The 25,784-nt window shown below is 43.5% G+C and overlaps 1 long non-coding RNA gene across 1 annotated transcript; it reads right to left on the reverse strand.

Moving 5' to 3' along the window:
• Positions 1-435: 435 nt before the first annotated feature.
• LOC125933874 (uncharacterized) lies at positions 436-21,115 on the reverse strand. The gene is made up of 2 exons (XR_007461134.1): positions 20,360-21,115; positions 436-6,268 (listed from the first exon to the last, which is right to left on the reverse strand). It is a non-coding gene; the product is annotated as an uncharacterized LOC125933874 (long non-coding RNA).
• Between the last annotated feature and the right edge of the window lie 4,669 nt (positions 21,116-25,784).

The raw sequence follows: 25,784 nt of genomic DNA on the forward strand, positions 1-25,784 counted from the left end.
GGTTTTTCTGCCTCTTTGCCTCCTTTCCCCCACTGTCTCCCCATGCTCCTGGGATCATACCTCAAAAAAACAACTTGTACTCAGGGTGTCTGGGTGGCTCAGTCAGTTAAGTGTCCGACTTCAGCTCAGGTCATGATCTCACGGTTCAGTTCGTGAGTTTGGACCCCACGTCCGGTCTGGCACTGTTGTTGGCAGCTCAGAGCCTGGAGCCTGCTTTGGATTCTGTGTCTCCCTCTCCCTCTCCCTCTGCCCCTTCTCCACTTGTACTCTGTCTCTCTCTCTCTCTCTCTCTCAAAAAAAAAAATAAATAAATAAAACTTAAAAAAAAAAAAAAACCTACTTGTACTCAAACCCTTGTCTCAGGTTCAGCTTTTGGGAGAAGCCACTTGTATGGGTCTGCTCAGGTGGCCACAACAAAATAACTACAGACTGGGGTGGCTTCAACAACAGAAATTTACTTTCTCACAGCTCTGGAGGCTAGAAGTCCAAGATCAAGGTGCCATGAGGGTTGGTTGTTGGAAAGGCTTTTTTTCCTGGCTTGAAGATGGCTGCCTTCCTGCTGTGTCCTCACATGGCCTCTGCTCTGTGCACAGGGAGAGAAAGAAATCTTTTGTGTCTCTTCCTCTTCTTAAAAGGACATTAGTCCTATTGGATTAAGGCTTCACCCTTATGACCTTATTCAACTTCCTCACAGACTTCATTTCCAAATATAGTCACATTGAGGGTTAGAGTTTAAATATATGAATTAGGGTTTGGAGAAGGCACAGTTCAGTCCCTAACCACATTCTAAGACCGGATCTCACAGGGAGGAGACATGTGCTCCATGCTGCTCCCACAGGAACTCTCCATCAGAAGTAAAAGAGCTGCTTAACTTGAATTGGTAGAGGGTCAGGTGAGATGTCCCACTGTCTGCCTACAAGGCTTACCCGAGCTTCCTCAGAGATCACCTTCAGGAGCCACAGGTGAAGACTCAGGATCGCGGGGAACCATGGCTTACAGATCTCCAGCCCTTCTTACCATCTCAGTGAGAGGAGTAGCATCCAGGGAGTGACAATGACAGGAATAACAGGCTATCAATGTACTCTCACCGAAGAGACGAGGTGGCAATTTCTCAAAAGAAAGCCAAGAATAGACACTTAGGCTTCAATCCAAGCCCCAAATACCCAATAAATGGAGGATATAGTTCAAAATATCATGGTACCTATATATTCTTTTTCTCCTATGTGACAAAGTCACATTTTCCTCTTTTGCATAACACTAATAAATAATGACACGTAATTTCGAGGTTATGGTGAATACATGAGATTGCAGCTATTTAAGTGCTTGGTCCAGTTCCTGAGCTGGGGGCATCACTCAACAAGCATGACTTCTCTTTCCCCTTCCACAAAGATGGGTATCCTTCTCCCCCGCTGCACAGGAAACCGGGACTGAGACTGGTCTCTGGCTTAGCCTGAATATCTCATTCACAGGTGTTTTATTGTTGTCACTACCAGTTTTTAAAAACCACCTCTAGGTTCTTGTGTTTCAGATCAAATGTTGTCAAAATGAAAACAAATGAAATGAAAAATGTCCTTTCCCATGGACTTCTTAAACTTCCTGATTTCTACTAAAATGAAATTTGGGATACAAAGCTATCCTTTACCTGATTTGGGGGAGAAATCAAGTCTACTTCAAGTGTGTATCAGTGTGATTGCCCTACCTGGGTCCTGGATTGAACCAAGGGCTGTGTCTACTTTCAGACCTTAGGGTGGGGGTGGGTCAGGTAACACCTGTCATCAGAGAAGAGCCCTGCTTCACAGGGAAGATGAGGCACAGAAAGAAGAGAGGCTGACTCCTATTTTAGATGGAACAGAATTATCTCTACTGCTTCTCCTCTAACTTAGTTAATAGGGATCTCTGTTTCTATAAGTCAATCTCATTTTCTTTCTCTCTTTCTTTCTTTCTTTCTTTCTTTCTTTCTTTCAGAGGGAGAGACAGAGTGAGAGAGGGGCACAGGGAGAGGGAAAGAGAGATTCCCAGGCAGGCTCCACACCCAGCTCAGAGCCCCACACGGGGCTCAATCTCATGACCCTGGGATCATGACCTGAGCCAAAATCCAGAGTCAGATGCTTAACTGACTGAGCCACCCGGGTGCCCTAGTCAATCTCATTTTTTAGTTGATCTGTTAGCATCCAAAGAATGTCTCTTTTTCCTTTCCTATTTCCATGCTTCAAATTCCCATCCCGTAGTGATTTCTCTCCTCCACCTCCCCATACATCCATGTATTTCTCATATATCGCTCTCACTCTCCGAAGCCCACACTTGCCTTTTCTTTTCTTCCTATGGGCTTTGCTACACCAAAGCCATTCCAGGACTAGGCTGTCTCTGTGATGCCTTAGTGACAATATAGTGAAAATCTCCATGACAGCTGACTCCCTGGATGACACACAGATCTTAACTGATGTTTGGTATTCCGTTCACACTGTGCTTGGGGCCTCACTGAAAGGGTCTCTAGCTTTTAGAAGAGTGTTCTTTGGCAATCTCCACAAACACCTTGAACTTTCACCCTCCTCACTTCTCTAAAATGAGCAAGAGGAAACTCTTGTGATCCTAATGGAAGAATAACTTAGGCCTGGTAACGATAAACAAATTCCCCACACCGTCTGACCAGACAAAATATGCGACCCTGACTTGTGACAGTAGCCTGGGTGCTCCTGGCTCCTAGCAGCCCCCTCCCCTGGTGCCTGCTTGCTGACTTCCCTGGCTGTGAACTGGGACCACACCCTCACAGCTCACAGCAAACCGGAAGCAAGGGGAACCACTATGTGAAATGGGGTGAGAGCCCCACGCCACCAGAAAGTCTCAATGCCAGACTGCCAGCTTCGGCCCCGATGACATCCTGTGCTTTTGTCCACTGGGTGACTTGAATTCTCTCCATGTCTAATGGACGGACCACAGATACCATCTGCCCCATGCTCTCACCCAGTGAAAGAATTTTGCATGAACATTCCAGAAGCTTAGTCACCCAACTTCTGCTAGACTATTTCTAGAAGGCCTTGAGGGACAATGGGGACAGAGCCTGCTCCCTTTTTCACATCTCATTTTGATCTCTTCTTCTGCAAGCTGAACAAATAGACGTGGGTCTTTCCCTCACTCCAAGGTATACATGTTTTGTGAGTCCTGAACTCCTGGTTGCTCTATTCTTATTACCCTTGGGTTTCAAAGCTCGTTTCAAAACCAAAGGTGTTCATAACTCCAGCTAATATTATTGATAATATTACCGATACAGTATTACAGATACATTATTATTTGTCTCCATAGTGACAGGCAAACTCCAGGGGCTTCACAAGTGATTATTGACTATTCCTCATCACACACTGGGACACACGTTAGCCCCTATCTAGCTTCCACTTTCTGATTTTTCTCAAATAGCTGGGCAGGGACTGAAAAAAAAGTCACACTCATTTTCTTGCAAAATCAAAACACGCCTTAAAAATGTCAGATTTCCCAGGAACTGTGTTTTTGTTTTGTTTTTTTTTAATTTACTATTACACCATTCCTGAAAAAGAATCATCAGCAAGAACTAAGGAGCACTGAAATTTAATTCAACAAGGACTGGAGGGAAATACATGTTAAAATATGTGGAAAAATCTGTGTGACATAATGAGTCAGACACTACCAAGAATCACATTGAGTGGAGTAAACATGGAAACCAAACATTTTTAGAAGTTTGATTCTGTGTCCATGAGCTAAAATGCGGCTACACAAGTTGATCTTAACGAAAGCAGCAGACCTAAGCCCGTGTCCTTCTTCCTATATTAAGTGGGCAAATACTGGACTCTGGGATGTCTTTATACCTTAGAACCCCTGCATAGCAGGCTGAGAATGGGAGGGGCGGGGGAGGAGGCAAGAAGGAAGGAAAAATAGGAAGGATTAAAATCAGCAACAGAACTAACCAGACCTGCTTGCCTCATATAAATGGCATTTCTGCCAAGAGAACAGAAAATGATGATAGAGCGTTTCCTTTTCGATAATCCATCTATCAACTGCCTCTGTTGTGTAGCCACTGTAATGATTTATGCTGTAATTAGTACAACCTTCCCTAGCTATATTCTCTAATGTGAATTTGCAACAAAGAACATAATGTAAATACCCTAAAATAAGAAGGTTCTATGAGACGTAAGCACACAGCCAAAGTTACCATTGCGCACAGAGAAATAAAAAGACAGAAGAACCACTGTTTTCTCACTTCAGAGCGTGCAGGTTTTACACAGGGAGGGAGGGAGAGTGATCTGTGGGTTTGTGCTGTTTTTGTTTTGTTTTGTTTTCCAGAAGATAGCATCTGCTGAGAGCCTTTTAAAAATGGAAAGGAAAGCCAGAGCAGGTTTAGCCTGGACAACATGAAGAGCCGTTTTTCCTGAATCACAAACAGCAGCAGATAAAAAGGAGAAAAGTAACTAAAGGTCATCGCACACTCACGACCTTCTGAGTTTGAGGCTTTCCTTTTTCCTTTGGCCACTACGCTGAGACCCATTTACATGTTGTTTTCTTTGTCGAATCAAGAAAAACAGGCAAGCGAAAAGCGATGATTTGCCAGAAGCCCTGCTTGTTTAGTGTCATGGGAATTTGAGGTTGTTGTCTGGTACATTTGGAATGATCTTTAGGGTAACAGTAAAACCTCTACAATGTTTACGAATTTTATTTTCTAGTTTGGTGTTTCTACCATCCTCACTCTTCCAGATGACTTTCAGGCACACCTGGCCCCCTTCCCTGCTTACCTGAAAGTATAATGTTCTAATGTTCTAATGTTCACTGTCCAGGATGCAGCCTTGCATTAATCCGAGAATCCTATGAGCAGAGAAATTTTAAAACATAAAGGAAGCAGGGTTTTTCTCAAAGTCTTATTAATCATATTTTGAAAGGAGTCACCTGGGTGGCTCAGTCGGTTGTGCATCTGACTTCAGCTCAGGTCATGATCTCAGGGTTCTTGAGATTGAGCTCCGCATCAGGCTCTCTGCTGTCAGCCAGGAGCCCATTTTGGATCCTCTGTCCCCCTCTCTCTCTGCCCCTCCCCCACTCATGCTCGCTCGCTCTCTCTCTCTCTGTCTCAAAAATAAAAAAATAAACATTTTAATTAAAAATTCTATTTTGAAAGGGATAAAAGACTTGGCAAAATTTTCTTATTTTCTGGTCAAGTAAAAGGCAGGTCTTCGAAACATCAGATAAAATGTATTCAATTTACATCTACTGTGTGCCCAGAACTATAACCAGGCACTGTAAGAGATGTGGCCTTTTAAAACTACAAGACATGGTCTTTGCTCCTACATAGTTAAAAATGTAACTGAAAAAAATTATAGAATAATGAAAAGGCAGCAGGAAGAAGGGAAGTCTCAGGAGGAATAGAAAGTCCAGCAAGACCTTGAACCATTAGGATTCCTGGACAGCTACAGAGAGGGCTGTGGCCTGGGAACAGCGCGATTAAAAGCAGGAGGGAGGGAACGCTGTGAGTTTTCAGGAGTACCGGGTAAAGCTAAGAGGAAGCAAGCAGAGATAGACAATTAACATGTTAAAAGACAGCTTCCATTACTTTAATTCCAGGAAGGTGTCATTCTTCTGCTCACTAAGGCATCTGATGCTTTGAATAGATGTTTTATTTATTTTTTTTCTCATTTACCTCAAGTTCTATTTCCTTTAAGGTACAAATTCTTGGGGTGGGGGCGTTGTTTGGTTGGCTGGTTGGGTTTGGGATGGCAAACTGCCTGCAGGGCCAGAAGTAGAGCTTCCTCATAAGCAACGTGTGACCTCTTTTCCTGCAGAAACCACATGTGAGCAGCACAGGTCCTCACACTGCCCGCCTGCCCACCCTTACTGCCCTAGGGAATCATTATTGGGAGGTGGGGGTAGGGCTAAGACAGCATGAGAGCCAGATGGACTGGGTTTGAATTTTTCCATTTTAGGGATTTGGTGGGGATTTGCTTGTCAGGATTTTATAAAAGGTAACGTTCTATGAATAACTTCAACTCCATTGGAAATGGAAATAGTGCCAAAACCCATACCTGGAGAGAAGGACAATATTTAGTTCATTAAGCTTTGATAACATCCGTGGAACAATCTCCTTCTTTCTTAAGGCAGTTTATCTCTGAGGAGGCATCCTGCTTTTCTGTGTTCAAGTTAGAGCCTGCAGATTATGGCAACACTGTTGCTTCTGTTGTTCGGCTTGGAAATTCAAATTCCCTTTCAATTCTCTTCCTTTAGTGGAGCCAATGTTCAGGTACAGCTGTGAAACAACCTGAAGACAAACAAGGGGGAGGGATTTCTAAATGACAATAGATACTATTTACTGTCCTTCTGTGTCAGATCTCTGCCGAGTGCTTTACCTGCATTATCTCACTTAATCCTGCCCACCACCCTAGGAGGTAGGCATTACAATCCTCACTTTATAAATGAGGAAACTGACGCTTCTGGAGAGGGTGGATGTTTTCCAAAGTCACATTGTAGCAAATGGTGGAGCTAGGATTCAAGGCCTGCCCTAGGCCACCATGCCAATTTCAATATGGAGGGTGGGGGAAGGCAAAGGGAAGAAGGGCCCCAAGGGGTGTGAAATTGACACTTAAGGGAGGCGCTGAAAAGGTGGCACTGGTGTGAAAACAGGTGGCTGAAGAAGAATTACAATCAGAGTTTACGACTGGTGAGAGATACAGTACAGACGAATGATACCCAGAAAGTTAAATGCTTGGTCTCAGCCAGAAATCATTTGGGCCCCTAAATTCTCTACTCTTATAAATTATCTGAGTGGGATCTGCTCTGCATGGCTACAGATGAGCTGGGGAGAGAGGCCTTCTCAGAGAAGCCAAAAGACTAGAAACCGCGGGTGTTGCCCAAGGAGAAATTGTCTCCATTTTTACACGGGGGTGGAGACAACCTCCTATGTGGAAGTAAGATCACTAGAAGAACCAAGGAGCAGACCATCTTCAAAGCACATTAAATATCTGGAATATGTTGTCATTTTTTAGACCAACAGTGTTGAGAAGAAACCATTTAGAAAGATGATAATTTAAATGTGACAGCATGCTTTTCTGGTACATTAAACTGGGATGGTGCTGGGCCAGTATGTGGATTTAGGCAACTCTCCTGAAGTACTTAGGGTCTTTCCTAAAACCCTAAGAAGAAGTATCTTTCACCATCATAGGATGTTCAGGGACATGCAAAAAGGTTCTAGCCACATTTCCGTAAGAAAGGATTTGAACAGTGACAACGATATTCATGTACATTAAATATGTCTGCTGGAGAAGTCCAGGGAAAAACAGATGCTTTAGAGAAAAGCACTGTTAATGAAAGGCTGGTGTGATGAGTGAGACTTAGCACAAGCCCTGACTACTCAAAGGGAAGGTGCCAGCAGGTACAGTGCAAGGCAATAAACTGACACCCACCCTTTAAAACTCAGTCTCTGGGGGCGCCTGGGTGGCTTGGTCGGTTAAGCGTCCGACTTCGGCTCGGGTCGTGATCTCACGGTCCGTGAGTTCGAGCCCCGCGTCAGGCTCTGTGCTGACAGCCTGGAGCCTGTTTCAGATTTTGTGTCTCCCTCTTTCTCTGCCCCTCCCCTGTTCATGCTCTGTCTCTCTCTGTCTCAAAAATAAATAAACGTTAAAAAATAAATAAATAAATAAATAAATAAACAAACAAACAAAACAAAACTCAGTCTCTGGATGGCACGTAAGGCCTTGAACCCAAGCGAAAGGAATTCAGTAAAGAACATCTGGGTATCTCTGTCTCTTGGGATCCAGGACTCAGAATTTCAGCACAATCCATAGTCTTAGATATCTGCTCTCATTACTAGTGCCATTCAAACCCCAGGGAAACTTCACATTCTGGCCCTGTCTTTGAAAGACACAACAACTGTATCCAAATGCCACGAAGGTTGTATGGTCTATGCCACTGCCAGTTTCAGTGATTGACAATGCTTCAGAGCACAGGGAGGATTCAAGCAGCCCAAGTATTTAAGTAAGGGAAAAACAAATTAAAAAACGTGTCATAATCCTCTCTGATACTATGAAATAATGGATTCTTGCATAATAAAGCATATCGTTTCCCACTGCTACTAAGCATCCGTTGTCTTCCTTTTCTTCATGTTCCAAGTTGAGGTTCTGGAGGCACTGGCAAATTAGCACACCACCATTCACAACAGTTGCATGTGGAAGATGAGGGACTTCCTTCCGTATTCAATAGTTCGTGTTACTCTTAAATTATGCATATTTAAGTTTATACTCTTAAGCTATACATAGAGATCCAGACATGACATGCATGAAGCAAAATATCATTTCTTTACGCCCAGCAAGTAGATGGACATTGAACACCAGAAGTAATAATAGTTTTATTTTTATGGTCATATTTAAATGATTTAATTTATATGCAGAAAATTTTAATGCCAGCTCTATTTAAAAGATTCACTGCAATGTATGATAGCCATTAATTCCAATTGGAATTTTATCTAATTTCAGTACATCTTTTTTAATATTTCAGAAAAAAATTGTCCTTTTGAAAATATGAAAAGAGTTTTTTCAGGGTTTACATTTATTTTCATTTATTTTTTAAATGTGTTCAAATCTTTTATATTGTTAGTAAAACTATATTTTATCTTTTTATACTTTAGATCACCGAGGTTCAAAACAAGCTAAAATCATGATAGAAAATATAAAACAAATTCAGAAACATTAAAAGGCTAAAATTTAAAATAGAAGATTTGTTGTAATAAAGAGATATTTGTCAAAATAAAAGGATAAGAGGGACGCCTGGGTGGCTCAAGTCAGTTAAGCATCCGATTCTTGACTTCAGCTCAGGTCATGATCTCATGGTTCATGAGTTTGAGCCCCAAGTCCAGCTCTGCTCAGACAGTGAGGACTCTGCTTGGGATTCTCCATCTCTCTCTCTCTCTCTCTCTCTCTCTCTCTCTCTCTCTCTGCCCCTCTCCCACTTGTGCTCATGCCACTCTCTCTCTCTCTCTTTCTCTCAAAATAAATAAATAAAAACTTTAATATAAAATAAAAGGATAAGATACATTTTATATAACATGTTCATTTGATTTATACTCTTAAGTCTTTAGACTTCTATATGTTAGTCTCCATTTTTACTCTTCCTCTGGGCCACAAAAATGATGGGAGGAGGACTGCTATGCACCCTAAAAAGGAGAGAAACATATAGAAAGACTTTTTTTTTTAATGTGCAGAGTTGTATTTCTAAGACCCTAAGCCTCTCTGCTGTGCAAATTTTGCCAGAAGAACTTGGTAAAATAATGGAAATAGCTGTATCTCTTGGAGTCTCTCTCATGAGACAGCTCCCACACACCCGCATGGCCAAGAACGGAGGGAGGGGCTCTAGAAGGAAGGGCCTTTTACTGTTGACCAAAGGGTGAGATGAGCAAGTCCCAGGGGTCAGGAGGCAGAATTCCCGGCCATGGCAACTCCAAGGATAAATGCTCCAGCTCATGAGAGGTCAAGGCCAAGTCTTGCATGCCAAGTAGAGACACAGAGGCCACTCTACTGGACCAGAGAGGCCAGGACAGCTGGATTCCCAGCAACATCTGGGACTGGCAGCAGGCAGAGCACAAGGACAGCAGCCCCCCAGGCAGTGACTGTATTACAAGGGTCCCTCTCCTCCTCTGTCTTCTGGACGATTCCCTGAGCAATACAATAATCATGACACATCAGGGCTTGCCTCTTGAAAGAAATGGCTGTTAATCCATAGCACCAGAGGATTACTACCAGGAAAGTCACCTGGGTCAGGTGACTCCCATAAGCTAGTGAAATCTAGGAAATATTCAGGTTCTATACACATAGATGAAACTATTTTACATTAAATATTATTAATATATCACAATATCCCAAGGCTGGTCCTCAAGTAATGTAAAACTTAAAAATAAAGACATTATTAAGCAAGATTAATCCATTAAAATTTTTTCCTGAATAAAATAAAATACTATTTTGAGATACATAGTTAAAAATCTGGGCTTTTCAACTTTTTAAAATATGTTTTATTAAGAAATCAAAAAGTCTCAAAAGACAATTTGGTTGGTTAGGTTTTTTAAGACATGACAGATACGTTTTACTCTTTTAGGCTGTAAACGTCACAGGCACTACTTAACCAAAAGGAATAAACACACTTGAGAGAGATGCTGCATGCTCTAAATCAAACACAGCAAAGAAAAAGCAATGGGAAAGGATCCTTCCCCAGAGAACCATAAAATGTGTTATGCCTTGTCGGGGCAGGGGCTGGGGGCGGGGGTGATTCTATTCTTTTGCACCATTCCCTTAAAAATAAACTGGGAACTTCTCTCTCTGCCTGGGATTTTTGCCTCTGGGAGACAATTCCAGTTGAGAACTTGTGTCCAGTCATGAATGAAAGTGTGAGAACTTTCTAGAATAATATGTTCTGTCATTTCCATTTCACAAAGAAGCTTTAACTCCCTCAGCCACATTTAGGTCTGTCCAGTGATGCTGGAGGTCCATGAAGGAGGTGGCTTTTCCCAGATGGGTCCACCCTAAGCACATGAAGGGAACTGAAATAGACACAATCAGTGGAATTGTCTGCATGGTTACTATTTCTCCCCTGTTACAAAGGAATATTTTCATCAGACCATTTAAATAGGCATAATATTTATCACACATGTTAGCTCTCCTAGAACATTTTAAAAGGACTCTTCCAACCTTTTGGAAGACCAAAAGGTCTTCCTGACCTCCTTTAAACAATGATGCCTCTCTACCTAATCCTTAAGAGACAGAAAACAGAGATTCAGAGACATTGCCATATACTCAGGGTAGGCTAATAAATCCCAGTCTGCAAATACAAACAAGCCATCTGTCACCTGTGAGAGCTGGAAGCCAAAGGGACATGAGCTATCACAATCCACTGACGTTGAAGTCCAAACCACAAGGCAGCCTGAGTAAATTGGGGACTCAAGGCCACCCTGGAAGGGCAGCCACACTTGAAGCCCAGGTGACATTTCCTCCAACAGTGTCAGAAACACATGCTGAAGTCTCCACTGAGGATCCAGTAGGGTTCTGTATTAGGGCTCTCCAGAGAAACGAAACCAACTGTTACACACACACGCGCACACACACGCACACACAGAGCGATTCATTTTAAGTCATTGGCTCAAGTGATGGTAGGAACTGGCAGGTCCAGGACGGACTGGGAAGTTCCAGCAGGAGTTGATATTGCAGTCTCGAGGTCACAGACAGACTGCCAGCAGAATTCCTTTCTCTTCCAGGACCTCGGTGCTTTCTCAAAAGCCCTTCAATTAATTGAACGAGGCCCACCCATATCGTGGAGGTTAATCTGCCTTACTCTAAGTGCACTGATCGAAATGTTAATCACATCTAAAAGGTACTTTCACAGCCAGTATTTAGACTCGTGTTTGGCCAAACAACTGGGCCCCATGTAGGCAGGTTGACACACAAAATTAACCTCCACAGGTTCCAGCAAGCCTGGGCTCCCCGCCAAGATGCTCCAAGCTCTGCAACCCATTTGCCAGGTCACTTAGCAAGGGAGCTAATCCATCCTGCACAAGGACAAAGTCACCCCCCACGCCCCCTGGCACCATCCCAAACACAGGCAAGGATCCCAGAGCCCAAGACAGTGCTCAGCCGCCTCAAATCCCAAGGGCAGGTTTCTCCTCCTCAGAGCACAACACCCTGTCTGAACATGGAAAACGGGGTTCTTCTATCCCGTACCCATGCACGGACCCCAACAGCAGACTCTCCCTTCACAACTGCCTTGAACAAGAGTTGAACTGAACAATCAATGCAGTCACACAATCTACCCATCACTTTTAGTCTCTCAAACGTCCAAACAAGACAGTCTTAAATATTTATAAAGCACTCAGATCCCTGGATTGCTTAAAAACTGAGCACTTTCAGCATCCCAACACTTACACATACTAGCAAATATGTTCACTTACTCTCTAAGCCTACTCTAAGTTTTAGAAGTCAAGCCTTTCCCTACTGTTTTTGATAACAGAAATGACAGCAGAGTGAAAACACTGATAGAAGAAGATCCATCTCAGGCTTAGAAGCCACCGTGTGAAATGGGTCCAGGCAGCCACAGGGCTCATCAGGAGGCAGAGAACAAAAAACAAAACAAGAGGGAAAGCACAGAGCTCTCATCGCCTTAGAGCCGGAATCACTTTCACACACACAGGCTTCATGAAGAGTTCTGGAGGCTAAGGGAGAGGAATGTTGGTCAGCAGAGTGAAAAAAAATATGAACAGCATCACCACAAGGGATTACATTTTCCAAATTCTTAGTCATTCTCCAGCAAGACAACTGCAAGCCACTGTAGCATCATAATATGAGTTACTGCAGATCCTGGTAGCACGAGAGAAATTAAATTAGTCCCTCCATTCTTAGCACAATAGATTATTCACAGGGTAATGGACAGTTGCATCACCCAAGGAGCCTTGTTTTAAACAGGGAAGTGGCCATCATTTCTGCTTCTTGCTGTCTCTCCCCTAAGAGGGAAGCTGAACAGCAGGAACAGCTAATGTTGTGTACCTTGTTATCATCATCGGTAACTAACGTCTACCGAGCATTAAGGGGACGCTAAGTGCCTAGGAGAGACTAACGCGGCCAAGAGGGCCCTCGGCCTAATTTTGGCCCCAAAACATCAGCAAAGACCAACCACCAAAATCCATAGCAAAAGGATACAGCAGACTTGCCTCATCAAACCGAAAACTGCCTGATTACACAACAGGAAAAAGAAGTGGCCAGAAAAGAACTTGAAAGAGGAAAGCTGATTTTTAGAAATGTGTCATTTCTTTCCTTTACCCATTGACCTCTGCTGTAGGATGTTTTTAACAAAGGGATAATTATTTACAAAAATGGCCCAAGGCATGCTAGCGAAAAGACCTGAAAATTATTAAAGATTCCTTGCAGGACAGAGGAGGTTTTGATTTCTGAAGAAGGAAAAAGTTCTTCATCTTTCAAGTTGTAGTTAGAGTCCCTCATAAAACCGAAAACTTCTAATAACCCTGTTGCCACATCTTGAATTTGACAAACAAAGGAAATTTCCTTAAAACAAACGGGAAATCCGCATTCCTGTTTTATAGTGGATCATTTTGGCCTGAGTCAAATCCCTTTCATACTAACCATGTGACTTTAAACAACTCACTTAACTTTTGTGTCTCAGTTTCCTCATTTGTAACATGGAGATAACAATGAAACCAGACTCGAAGTGTTACTGGGAGGGTTGCATGAAATCACACAACTACCTAGCCCAGAACCTGGCACCTAGTAGGTACTCAGTGAATGTTAACCATAATTGTATCGGAAAAGAGCGCTTTGCAAGCTGTCAGGTACGACACAAACGCGGGTTACCTTCCATGGCATGAACGGTCACAGAATCAGCTTGTAACTGCTTCCAAATTACATGTTTCCCTTCTGTAAACAGACCCACGGGACAAAATGTGTCCCATCGTGGTGAGTTTCCTGTCTGGCCAGAGGAGGCTGAAGTAACAAGGGGGCAAGGGGGCGCCCTCCAAAGCCGGGGAGGAAAGTGAGGCAAGAGTGCAGCTTCCAAACTCCCTGCATCGTTGTAACTGAGTTGAAGGCCCGTAACCCCTGGAAAGTGATTCTGTCCTGGCTGAATGACATTGCTGGTACAGCCGTAAGTTTCATCTTGCACTGGTTATTAACCCTTAAAGTTTTCAGCCAGTCAACTGACAGAGAGGATAACTTGCTGGTAGCATTAGGTACTTGGGAGCCTACCATGGAACAGCAAGAATGATGGACTCAACGTTCAGCCATCTTTCCCCTTTCTCCCCTCAATACACACACTCTGCTCAAGGCTGTCAGTCCTATACATAGGGAGGCAGCCTGCTGTGATAGTGAAGGGAAGGCCCATGGCCAGACTACATGGATTCAAATGCTGTGTGACTTTGAGAAAGTTACCTCACTTCTCTGAACCACGGGTATAAGCAAATCATGGAAATGCTCATACCAGAGGGTTGTTGTGACGATTAAATGTGATAATATATTTTTTAAAATGTAGGTGATCAATAAACATTGGCTATTAGAATCACCATCATCTTCATCATCATCTGCATGGTTATTACACACATTCCTCCTTCCTGTCAGGGCATCCACCCGCAAGTCTGACAGCCCAGCATCCTCTCTGCAAAACTACCAAACCTTCCGTGGCAACCAGTAACACTAAGTAAGGAGAGAATAGGAGGCCAGGTGCAGACGGGTCACAAATGCACTACACCAGAGGCCTGGATTAGGACAGGTCACATGCATGCAAAAGGCCTAGCACGTGGGCATCCAGGGGGAATGAAATACCATAGCCTTTGAGGCACTAAGGTTTAACACACAGCACAAGAGAACATTCCTTGGGAACGACTAATCTGAGCCTGTTTCACAGATGAGCAAAGTAGGGTGCAGAGGTAAAGGACCTGCCCAATGGGTTTGCATCAGAGACAGGAACCCAAGCCTCCCGAGGTCTGTCTAGTCCAGGGCTCTTCCATCACTCCCCACCAGCTTACTGACAAGTTGTACAAACTCTGATCCAGGTTTAGGCAGCCGAGAAAGGCAGGTTCAGTGCTGAGCCTCACCCCCTGGGGACTCTCGAAGCTACATCTACCAGTAAGCTGACTTTCTTCCCCTCCCTCCCTGTTTCAGGTCAGTTCCGCTTTCCCTCCGAGGTCCCAGACAGTCCTGCCACAAGATGCAGCTGGAACACAGCTTTTGCAATAAAACGCGGGGCCGTGGTCAAAACCTACTCCCACCCGTCTCTTCTCGTCCTTACTCACCCACGGTTCCTCTCCACTCTGGCCCTCACACTGGGGCCTTTTGACCACAAGCCCTACAGACTCTCCCAGGGAGCCCTTATTTCCCTGCTTCTGTCCCCTTCTGCCCCATCATCTTTGTTCTCACCTTCTGCACGAATGCCTTTCTAACCCCCACCCCAGGCTCGCCACTTGGGTATCCCTCCCTTTTCCGGTAAATCTCAATAAAAGCATCCTGAGCTCAGCCTCCTTCTGAATCACTTCCACCCACTGCCCAGATGGGATTCAAGTACCTCCCTTGCTGGTTCCCAAATGTGTATTTCCAGCCCTGTTTTTTTGCACTCGCCACGCTTTTCACATTTCTGCTTGCACAGTACCTACAGCTCTTCGAGGGCAGTGACCATCTGCTGTCACATCCCTGGGACATAGCACGGTGCCTGGATTCTCAATAAATATTTGTTTGAGTGAATATAACACAAGTAAAAATATCTCGACTCTTTCATTTAGCTAAAACGGCCATTGTTTGCATGTTAGTGACTTAAACCCCTTTCACGTTCCTTCACTGATGAAATATGCAACTGTTCTTTTTCCTGTTCGCCTGACTATGATTTCCATACCTCCCCTCATGAGGCATGGTCTCTTCTCCCTTTTTCTCTCCTCCAAAATCCATGATTTCAAAATTAACCTCTCAGCTCAAAGAATAAAGAGAGACACAAGGTCACAAGTGTTGCAGGATGTGGAATATTTGACTACCCGGGAAGTACAGCCCTTGCGACGACAGATACACGGCAGTAATGGTAGAAGGATCTCACTGCATACAGCGTCCGCGCTGTGGCTGAACAAAGGTGCTCTTGAAAGCCCCATGGCCACACTCAGGATCACCCACCCTAACAGGCACTCCCAAGAAGCATGCAAGTCTCCTCTGGGGCATCCCTCCTGGCTCTCCTTCCCACTTTCCCCTTTTTCCTCAAACGTCCAGCCCCACCTACCCACTCTCACCCTCAGCTGCTTGTGGCCTTGCCTACTCTTCCACTGGAAAGACAGGGTCCACCGCAAGAGAACTCCTGCGAGCTCGCACGTCCGCACGCTGCCCTGTGCATCTACGTCTGTACCCTCGAACCCTCCTTGTCTCCTGAGAAAGGCCGGGGCTTCCACCTGCGCGCTAGAACCCAGGCTTTCCTGCCTCTTCTCGGACATTTCTTCAGCTGTTCTTTCCTCTCTCATGCAGCATCCATTTTTCCTTCTTAAGCTAGATGCCTCCGTCAGACACGACATACCCTTTCCTTCCCATCTTAAAAAAGGAAAAATTTTAAAAACCCAGACCTCTCCCTAGTTACTTCCACATTTTCTCCTTCCCTTTCTAGCAAAGTTTCCCCAGAAGTTTTCACGAGCAGTGAACTTAACCCTTTGCGTCGTGACTTGAATCTATGCCACTCATACTTTTACTCTCAAAGCTCCATCAAGGTCCCCGATGCCTGCCACATTGCTAAAACTATGGTTTTGTCTTTGTCGCATTGACATTTCAGCAGCTTTTGTGACAGGCTTTAACTATCTTTTTTTAACTCCTCTTCACTGGCTCTTCTCCAGTTTTTCTCCTACTTGTCCGGACAGTCCATCCTGATCTTCCTTCCTGGTTGCCCTTCATCTCCCAAATCTCTAAATGTTGGAGTATCCCAAGCTCGGCCCTAAATTCTCCATACTCACTCCCTTGGTAATCTCATCTAGATTTGTATTTCGAAATACCATTTCTGTGCTAATGATTTCCAAAGATGTCAAATAGGCATCTTAAATTTATCATGACTAAAACTAAACTAAACTCTTGATACATAACCCCAAATTAGCCCCTTTACGGTTAATTGCGACTGAATTCTTCAGTTGCTGAGGCCAAAACTCTTGGAGTAATCTTTAGATCCTTTTTCCATTTACCCTACATCAGCTTGGTCAGCAAACTCTGTTGACTCTGCTTATTTTTTGCCTTCATCAGCATCTTCTATTATTATTAAAGGGCTCTACGCCTCACACAACTTCGGAAATTGAAAAGGAACCACGAATACTATCAAGAATGCCAAAGAATGCAGAAGACCCCACGAAAGAACCACAACTCTGCCTGACCCTCAGAACCCTCTTCATTCCCTGCCTCCCCTGATGGTTCTCCCCACATCTGCTAATAATATTGCTTAACTTTTTGTTTTGAAGAAATTATGCATTCACAGGAAGTTGCAAAGATAGTACAGAGATCCCGCGTGCCCTTCACCCAGTTTGCGTTGAGGTTGCATCTTACGGATGACTATAGCACAACATCAAAACCAGGAAATCAACGTTGGGGTACATGTACCATGCCAGTTAGTAAAAAATGTGGGTTTCTGTAAGCACCACTGCAAGCGAGATACAGAGCTAGTCTATTGTCACAAAGGACTTCCCCATGCCACCACTTTATAATCACATCCACCTCCCCTCATGCCTCCCCCCTGCAGAGTACTAATCTGTTTTCCATCCCTTTAATTGTATCATTCTGATAAAGTCGTGTAAATGGAGCCACACAACATGTGATCCTTTGAGACTGGCTGTTTTTCACTCAGCGTTACCCATGAAGTCCTTAGAAGTTATTGTATGTATCAGGGCACCTGGGTGGCTCAGTCAGTTGAGCGTCTGACTTCTGCTCAGGTCATGATCTCATGGTTCATGGGTTCAAGCCCTGCATTGGGCTCTGTGCTGACAACTCAGAGCCTGAAGCCTGCTTCAGATTCTGTGTCTCCTCTCTTTCTGCCCCTCCCCTGCTCTCTCTCTGTCTCTCTCTCTCTCTCCCTGTCAAAAGTAAATAAACATTAAAAGAGTTTAAGAAATTATTGTATGTATCACTAATTTCTTCCTTTTTAATTGCTGAATAGTATTCTATGGTATGGATGTCCCACAGTTGTTTAACCACGTACTTACTGAAGGACATTTTGGTTGCTTCCGGTTTTTCACTATTACATAGGAAAATGCTATGAATAACCCTGTATAGGTTTTTGTGTAAACATAAGTATTCATTTCTCCGAGATAACTGCCCAGGAGTGCAATTGCTAGGCTGCATGATAAGTGTATATTTAGGGTTTTGTGTTTGTTTGTTGTTTGGGGGGGGGGTTGTTTTTGTTTTTGTTTTTTAGAAACTGCCAAACCACTTTTCAGAGCGACTGTATGTACCATTTTCACATTCTGGGATATTTCCAGAATCCAACCACTTCTCACCACCAGGCCAGAATCCCGATCCAAGTCATAGTCCTCCCTCCCCGGATCATGTTAGGAGTGCCCTAACTGTCCTTTCTACTTTGACCTGTGTTGTCTCCCTACCCCTTCTGTCTATTTTCACTCAGCTGCATGAGTGATCCCAGGAAGGTGAAAATCAGACTCTGTACTCCTCTGTCTGAGACCAAGCACTAGCTTCCCATGCCACCCTCAGTAAAGTCAAATTCCTTACCATGATATCCTTTGGTTTTCCCTGTTCTCTGACTCTATTCCCCCATCACTCCCCATCACTCACTCCCCTGCAGCTATGACAATGGCCTTCCTGCTCTGCCTACATGTGCCACACACTCTCTTGTCAGCACAGAGCCCAATCCGCTGTTTCCTTTTCCTGAAAGGCTCTTCCACACAGCTCATTCCCAAACTCCTCCAAGTCTTTGTTCAAGCACCCCTCTCAGTTATGCTTTCCTAGCCATTCTACCTCCCTACCAGTCTTCTGTGCATTATCACCGCATACGTAACTGACCTTGGCTATTCTCTCTCACCCTTCCCTAGAATGCAAGCACTTTGAAGGCAAGGATTTGACACTGCTGAATTCCCAGTGTCCGAAATGATTCCTGGCACATAATAGATGCTCAATAAATATGTTGTAAGTGGATGGATAGATGAGTAAACAATCACTGACTAGAAAAATATGATTGCCAGCATTTCATGTTTGTTCTCAATGTCCCTGTGTACAATGCCATTCAGAGCACATTGAAATGGAGGTGAAAACTGGGGCATCTGGGTGACTCAGTCAGTTGAGCACCGACTCTTGGTTTTGGCTCCAGTCATGATCTCTTGGTTCATGAGTTTAATCCTTGCATGGGGCTCTGAGCTGGTGATGCAGAGCTTGCTTGGGATTCTCTCTCTCTCCCTCTCTCTCTGCCCCTCCCCTTTTTCCTCCCTCCCTCTCTCTCTCTCTCTATCTCAAAATAAATAAATAAACTTTAAAAAAAAATTTTTAAAAATGCACCAAGAGCATTTACAGATATTTCCAGAAAATAGTAACAAATACATATTGGTAAATGGATACATCAACAGTGCCTGGGGATACCTGGCTAGATTCCTTGCATTTCTGCATCTCTAGAACAAAACTCTGGAATAAAACTCTGAAGTGTCACATCAGAACACACAGCTCAGGAAGCCGCAAACCCATTCCCTGATAACCTAGAGAACAAGGCACATACAATTCACTTCCACCCTTTGGTTGTCAATCCAAACCCAAGGACAGAATCTTTCATTCCTATGATGATTGTTTCTCAAAGCCTAAAAGAATGAAATGTCACCTCATTACCCACTGTATTACACTTTGAACTAACATTATGCTTAGTAAGAGAGAATTTAACCAAAACAACAGGCAAAGAGTTCACAGCAGGTGTAAGAAAGTTCAAAGCCAATAAGGAGAGCTTGTTAATAGGCTGACAGGTACCATTAAAAGGCATGGATGTGCTAGAAAATAATCTAAATAGGCTAATTTATACGTTGCTTACTGATGTCAATTGTTATTTTTTTTTGAGTGCTTGCTATGGAAATAGCCATATTATTATGTGCCGAGGTCATATTAATTCAACCAATCCCCCTGGATACTATGAGGAGGTAGACACTGTAATGGGTCCCAGATTACAGAGAGCTCTAGCAACACGTCCAAAGACACACTGCCAACGAATGAGTCCCCGAGCCTCCCAAGCCTCGGCAGCCTGGCTCTGGATTGTGTTCTGCACTTTGGCTTTTCATCTTGTGTTAACATCTGAGCTAAAATATGTTACCCTCAGCATCTTGTTAAAAATTTAAGACCACCCAAGAGGTAAAGGAAGAGAGAACTTAAGAGCTGAAGTAAGTAACCTACCAAGTGGTAAAGAGGGTTTCCAACTCAGGGGCCTGACCCTTTTTTTTTTTTAATGTTTATTTATTTTTGAGAGAGACAGAGACAGAGAGCGAGCAGGGGAGGCGTAGGAGAGAGAGGGGAACACAGAATCTGAGGCAGGCTCCAGGCTCTGAGCCATCAGCACAGAGCCTGATGCGGGCTCGAGCTCACAACTGCGAGATCATGACCTGAGCCGAAGTCAGACACTTAACCAACCCAGGGGCCTGACTCTTAAAGCCCATTTACTGGCCTCTTCTGGCCTCTCCTTCTACCTTTCTTACACCATCCCCGGGGAGGGGAGGGTGCTATCCACCGGCTGCCCACCCTCACTGCCTTCTCCCCACCCTGCAAGGCCCCCCCACCCACTACCTAGCTTCCTTTTCCTCCTTCCTTCAAAACACCTTTCCTTCAGTCATGTAGGAAAAGAAACAGATTCATCTATTGAGACTTTCCCTTCAACACAGGCTATTACTTACCTCAAATGAAGTTTTTATCTGTCAGTCTTCAGATGCCAAGATACGAATCTCAGAAAGCATCACGGAAATATTTTTGACTGGGGTAGGGGTGAGAGGTCTCTTTCTGGGAGACCACAAATCACATCCTCTGAACACTTGTCTTTGTCTACATGCAAAGCTGGCAAAACCATAGTAGGCCACACCGCCTGTGTGATCTCTGACAAGTCCTGTCATCTCTCTGTACCTCAGTTTCCTACACAAAAAGAAGATAAAAACAGAGCTATGTCGTGGGGGTGTGGGAGGCTTCACTGACCTGCATACAGATAATACTGCTCAGAAAGTTCTTGGCATAAAATGAGTGCTATGTAAATGTTTGTTATCATTACCACTCTTATTAAATGCCCTGTGCACTGTCCTGGTGTGGAGTAAGGAGGCTTTCTCCCCTCCTCCGTTCCCAAACTCCTCTCGTCTAAAAAACACTTCTTGCCACTGGTTTGCAAGAAAGCTTGTTTTCTGCCTCTTGGAGTGGAGAATTGGGTTGACTTAATATTCCTTGCTATTCATATGGTGTGTTTCTTCCTTTAAAGCCCTCTTTGCCACCAACACTACTTTGCATGAGACTACACAAAGAAAGATTCTTGAAAAGGAAGGTTTTGAAAGAAATGTTTTGGGCCTCGTTTTCAGGAATGGCCAAGCTGGTTGAAGTCTGCTTATTGTGAGAAATGTGACACAACCTACCACAAAACAAGAATTTCCACAGTACATGGAAATGTACTTGGTTCAAATGCAAAAAAAAAAAAAAAAAAAGGTTATTTTAGATTTATCAGCACTTGAGAGTAAATTTGCATTATTCTGAATGCTTTGCATGCTGCTCCTTAGGCTTCTTTTAAAAGAAATTTAAGAGAAGGAAAAGAAAAAAGAACAGTGCAATAAAAAAAGGGGGGGGGCCCTCCTTTGCTTATATAACTCCCGCTATAGAGACTTAGCAAAAATCAACTGCTAAGCAATGTTATCCCATCTCATTGCATAATCCACTGATAATCTTCACCTCACTTGATGGAAACTTCTATGCTTCCTCCTACTTTTTCATGGGACTGTTCATCTTCCTCATTCAGAATCTATTTCTCAAACCATGAATTTTAAATTATTCTCATTTAACTCTTGCCTCACTCTGTATTCCGAGAAAAGCTCTGAGACTTACAGACAAGAAACACATCCCATTCTCTATTCCCTTCCCGAATATACGCTTCCATAAGTCACTGCAGTAACTCCCACACTATAATATGCGTAGCAACTTCGCATGAAAGGATTTGCTCAGGAAATTATGAAAGGAGCCAGATAAAAGGTTAAATATCTGCATGGTTGGGGATGAAGAGGTTTTCCTAAACAAGGTATCCTATGACACTCTGCTTCCTGTGAGCTTGAGGGCAAGAACTCCTGCTCTCCGAGCAGAGGGATCAGTACCTGGCCAACAGTGACTCCCTTCAACTTGCACCAGTATGATTAAAAGATCAGCTTTTGTGCCTCCACACCTTTCTGCTCCCTTGTCTGGCCTGTACTTGACATAAAGACACTAGACTAAGTACTGTTGGAGCCCTGTGATTCTGCCCCACAAGTAAGACATGCTTAGCTGATGGCCCCATCTCAAATGATAAGTCAGTGCGCTCTGATTGGAGCCACCACCTCCTCCTTGGCAATGGTTCTCCCACATACCCTTGGTTGTTCCTTCTGTCTGCTTCAGTAGACTGCCCTCCTTCAGCCAACAAAGCACCAATTGCTTTGACATCTTGTTATCACACATCCTGTTCACAAGCACAGATAAGAGGACCTGGGTCCAAATAAGCAGAGTGCTGTTGCATTCTCTTCATTAGATTGAGTGATTAAGTTACCGAATTAGGTGTCCTTAAGTCCATGGTGGCCAGATCTACACAGTTGAGCAGGATTTGTGTTGCTGGTTGAATCCAGAGAAAACATATGCTAATTTTGAGTTTTGCATTTATTTTATCCCTGTAGTTCTCCTTGGTTCCAAGAGTTCTCTTTGAAGTCAGCACACTGGTGTTGATCATTAGTGCACTGTTTTAATAACATCGGAGTCATTAACCCGCCTATTTGTCAATTAATGTCACTCAGTTCCATGGCACAGACTGCACTAGGTCTAGTCAATTGTCTCAGAAATAACTATAGGTTACCAAAAAGACCAACTTAAGAAAAAGTGGCTAGATCAGCATAAATCCACCATCCCAAGAGATAAAAAGGGGGGGGGGTCATTTTTCTTGTGTAAGCAGTTGCATTGCATATAGAAGTGTTCCTTCAGGGGCGCCTGGGTGGCTCAGTCGGTTAGGCAGCTGACTTCAGCTCAGGTCAGGATCTCACGGTCCGTGAGTTCGAGCCCCGCGTCGGGCTCTGGGCTGATGGCTCAGAGCCTGGAGCCTGCTTCCGATTCTGTGTCTCCCTCTCTCTCTGCCCCTCCCCCGTTCATGCTCTGTCTCTCTCTGTTTCAAAAATAAATAAAACGTTAAAAAAAAATTAAAAAAAAGAAGTGTTCCTTCAGAGTGCCACTCACTCAGTATTTATAGGAAGCCATAGACCAGCACCTGTACTAACACCTAGTAGGTGTAATTATATACTACAGTGTCAAAAGTTCAGAGTCTAATGGTCACACGAGTACTGACATCACTATAACCAAAGCAGCTGTGGATTTTCTCTATGGTCTTGAAGCATAAAATGCAATGAAACTGGCTGTGCCCCCAGAGTAATTGTGACAAAGGTTAGCATACCATCAGAATCTATTATATTAATAAACTAGGTATAAAGGCTCTTCACCAATATAGATCATATTTGACATGAAAATATAGAGCCTGAAGTTGATAGTCCTCATATCAAAATGCCATAAGGGTGGATATGCTGGCCCAAGTGCATGGCCCATCCTGTCCCAGAGGCAGATATATCCATATCGTGAAGATGAATTAATCAAGGTCCCTTTGCCAAACGCCATGGATTACTCAAATCCTGCCACCAAATTCCCTGGTTCTAAGAATCTTTGTACCTTGCCGATAGTTGTGAGATTCACTTGCTGCTGATACCAGCACTCATTTATTAACTGAATTCAATAAATAGGCCTTAACTATCTAGTTCAAATTAGGAACCCAGTATCCTCCTGAAGCTTAAATTTTAGACAGCCATTGGTCAAAGAATTATATAAACACATATGAAATCCCACTTGTGATAAATGCTATGAACGAAAGGTATATAGTCCTAAAAGAGCAGAAAATAATCTGAAAATAACAGTATCGTTATTACAGTCATCAGGTAGAAATCAATCTAACATTTAAGTTTCAGAATCCTTGTGGGGATTAAATTTGATATATACAAAAACATATTTTTAACCTCCACATACTTAGATAAAACTAAGGATCATTTTACTATCAGCTAAGCTAGGTCGCAGAATAAGTAATAAATGAAATCTTGGTAACTAAATACATCAAAGATTCTCACTAAAGGCAAAAGCACCAGCAGGTGTGGCAGCCCTCCAGTGCAGCTCCCTCCAAGCAGTGATTCATCTTAGAATCCAGAGCATCTCAAGGTGTGGCTTCTAGATCACTATGGCAACAAAGGCCCATAAGGGTGAGGGACTTCAGAGTCTTGCATTGGCTCTCCTATGCTCCACCATAAGGGCGCTAACAAATGTGGGGCGACGTGGATGTTCAGTAAATACTTCTGCCACGAGAGGGAGAAGCATGGCTCTTGAATGTGCGATCTAACTTTTTTGAGACCATTTCCCACTGATCAAGTGGAAAGGGTCGTTCGAGCCATCTCAAAAAGTTAAGAGGATTCATGTGAAGCCCTTATTTGCTGCAAGGAGCCATAGAAAAGGCTGTGACTGCTATTTTTACCACAACCACCAATGATACCAACACCAAAGAGAAGAATAAAAATTGAATTGAAGCATGATAGCCTGGACTAGTTTCTGCCAATGGAACAGGCCAGCCGTTCTGGCTGGGCACCTAGGAATGTGCAGCACCCTAGCAACCGTGTCCCTTGGGGACACAGTAGGGTAGCTAGAAACAGCACCCGAAGCAAACAGGTACAGACCCTGGCCCTTCCCTAACCTCTTGGAAAGCACAATTTCACTTCTAGGTCCCTGCACATTTACTTAGTGAGCTAGTCTAAAATTGCCTAACTGGGCCAACAGACCCAGTTCCAAAAAAAGCTAAATATACCTACTTACCTAAGTATTTTCTGATTCTAAATAATATTATCCTGGGTCAGAGATGAGCTATATTACTTGTTTAACTGCCATTATTGGTCCCTGTTTGACCATCATGGAACCAATGGCCCTGATCTCAATTACAGACCCTTCTTTACCCAACCGAAAACCAAGAAACCCGTAAAGAAGCAATTCTGGTTCTCGTTATGGCTCCCAATTGTCTTTGGTAAGATGGAAACTCAGGTGGTGTTTATCTATTTGAGAAATACTGTATTTACTTGTACTCTCCTAAGGATCGATCCTCAGCACCAGTATGTCTGCTTAATATGCTTCGCTTATTGCTTTGGTGATGGATACAACCATTAGGTGCACAGCATGACAAATGTATATTTGGGTTTGTGGAAATGATGTCAGGCTTTTTATCATGAATTTTAGTTGTCTGTCTGCATGTGCAGCTATTCACGGCCGGAGCACAGAAGCAGAAGAAGCAGCGTGCGAGAATGTGAAAGGCAATACCGAAATAAGAAAAAGAACGTTCCTAGAAAAAACAAGTAGGAGTGCAAGAGAATGAAATGAAAGTCATTGATTAGAAGAAAAAGTCTCAGAGATTCCAAAGATCAAAGGTTTAAAAAACCCAAAGGCTTGGAAGATTAATCTAAGCACTACCAAACTGCGAAAAACAATCTATAAGACCAATTGAAAACCAGACGGCTGTCCCAGAAAATAGAGTAAAATTGAGAATGCTGAGAAGCTAGAAATGATATGGTAAACAACAGTGGATTTATTTATTTTAAAAAGGTTTATAGCCACAATGTATATCATTATTAAAAAGCACTACGATGACCCAAAGCAAATTAAAAAATAAAAACAAAAAACAGAAACACTACATGCCCGTTGTCTATTAAGAGAAGTTTTAAAACCTTGTAGGCTTGGGGCGCCTGGGTGGCTCAGTCGGTTAAGCGGCCGACTTCAGCTCAGGTCAGGATCTCGCGGTCTGTGAGTTCAAGCCCCGCGTCGGGCTCTGGGCTGATGGCTCAGAGCCTGGAGCCTGCTTCCGATTCTGTGTCTCCCTCTCTCTCTGCACCTCCCCCGTTCATGCTCTGTCTCTCTCTGTCTCAAAAATAAATAAAACGTTAAAAAAAAAAAAAAAAAAACCTTGGAGGCTTTCCTAAAAAAAAAAAAAAAAAAAAGCTTGAGAAATCACACAAATAAAAGAGATTCACTATGTGGCCTTTTTAC

Source organism: Panthera uncia (genome assembly GCF_023721935.1).
Source record: "Panthera uncia isolate 11264 chromosome A1 unlocalized genomic scaffold, Puncia_PCG_1.0 HiC_scaffold_16, whole genome shotgun sequence".
NCBI classification, from domain to species: domain Eukaryota; kingdom Metazoa; phylum Chordata; class Mammalia; order Carnivora; family Felidae; genus Panthera; species Panthera uncia.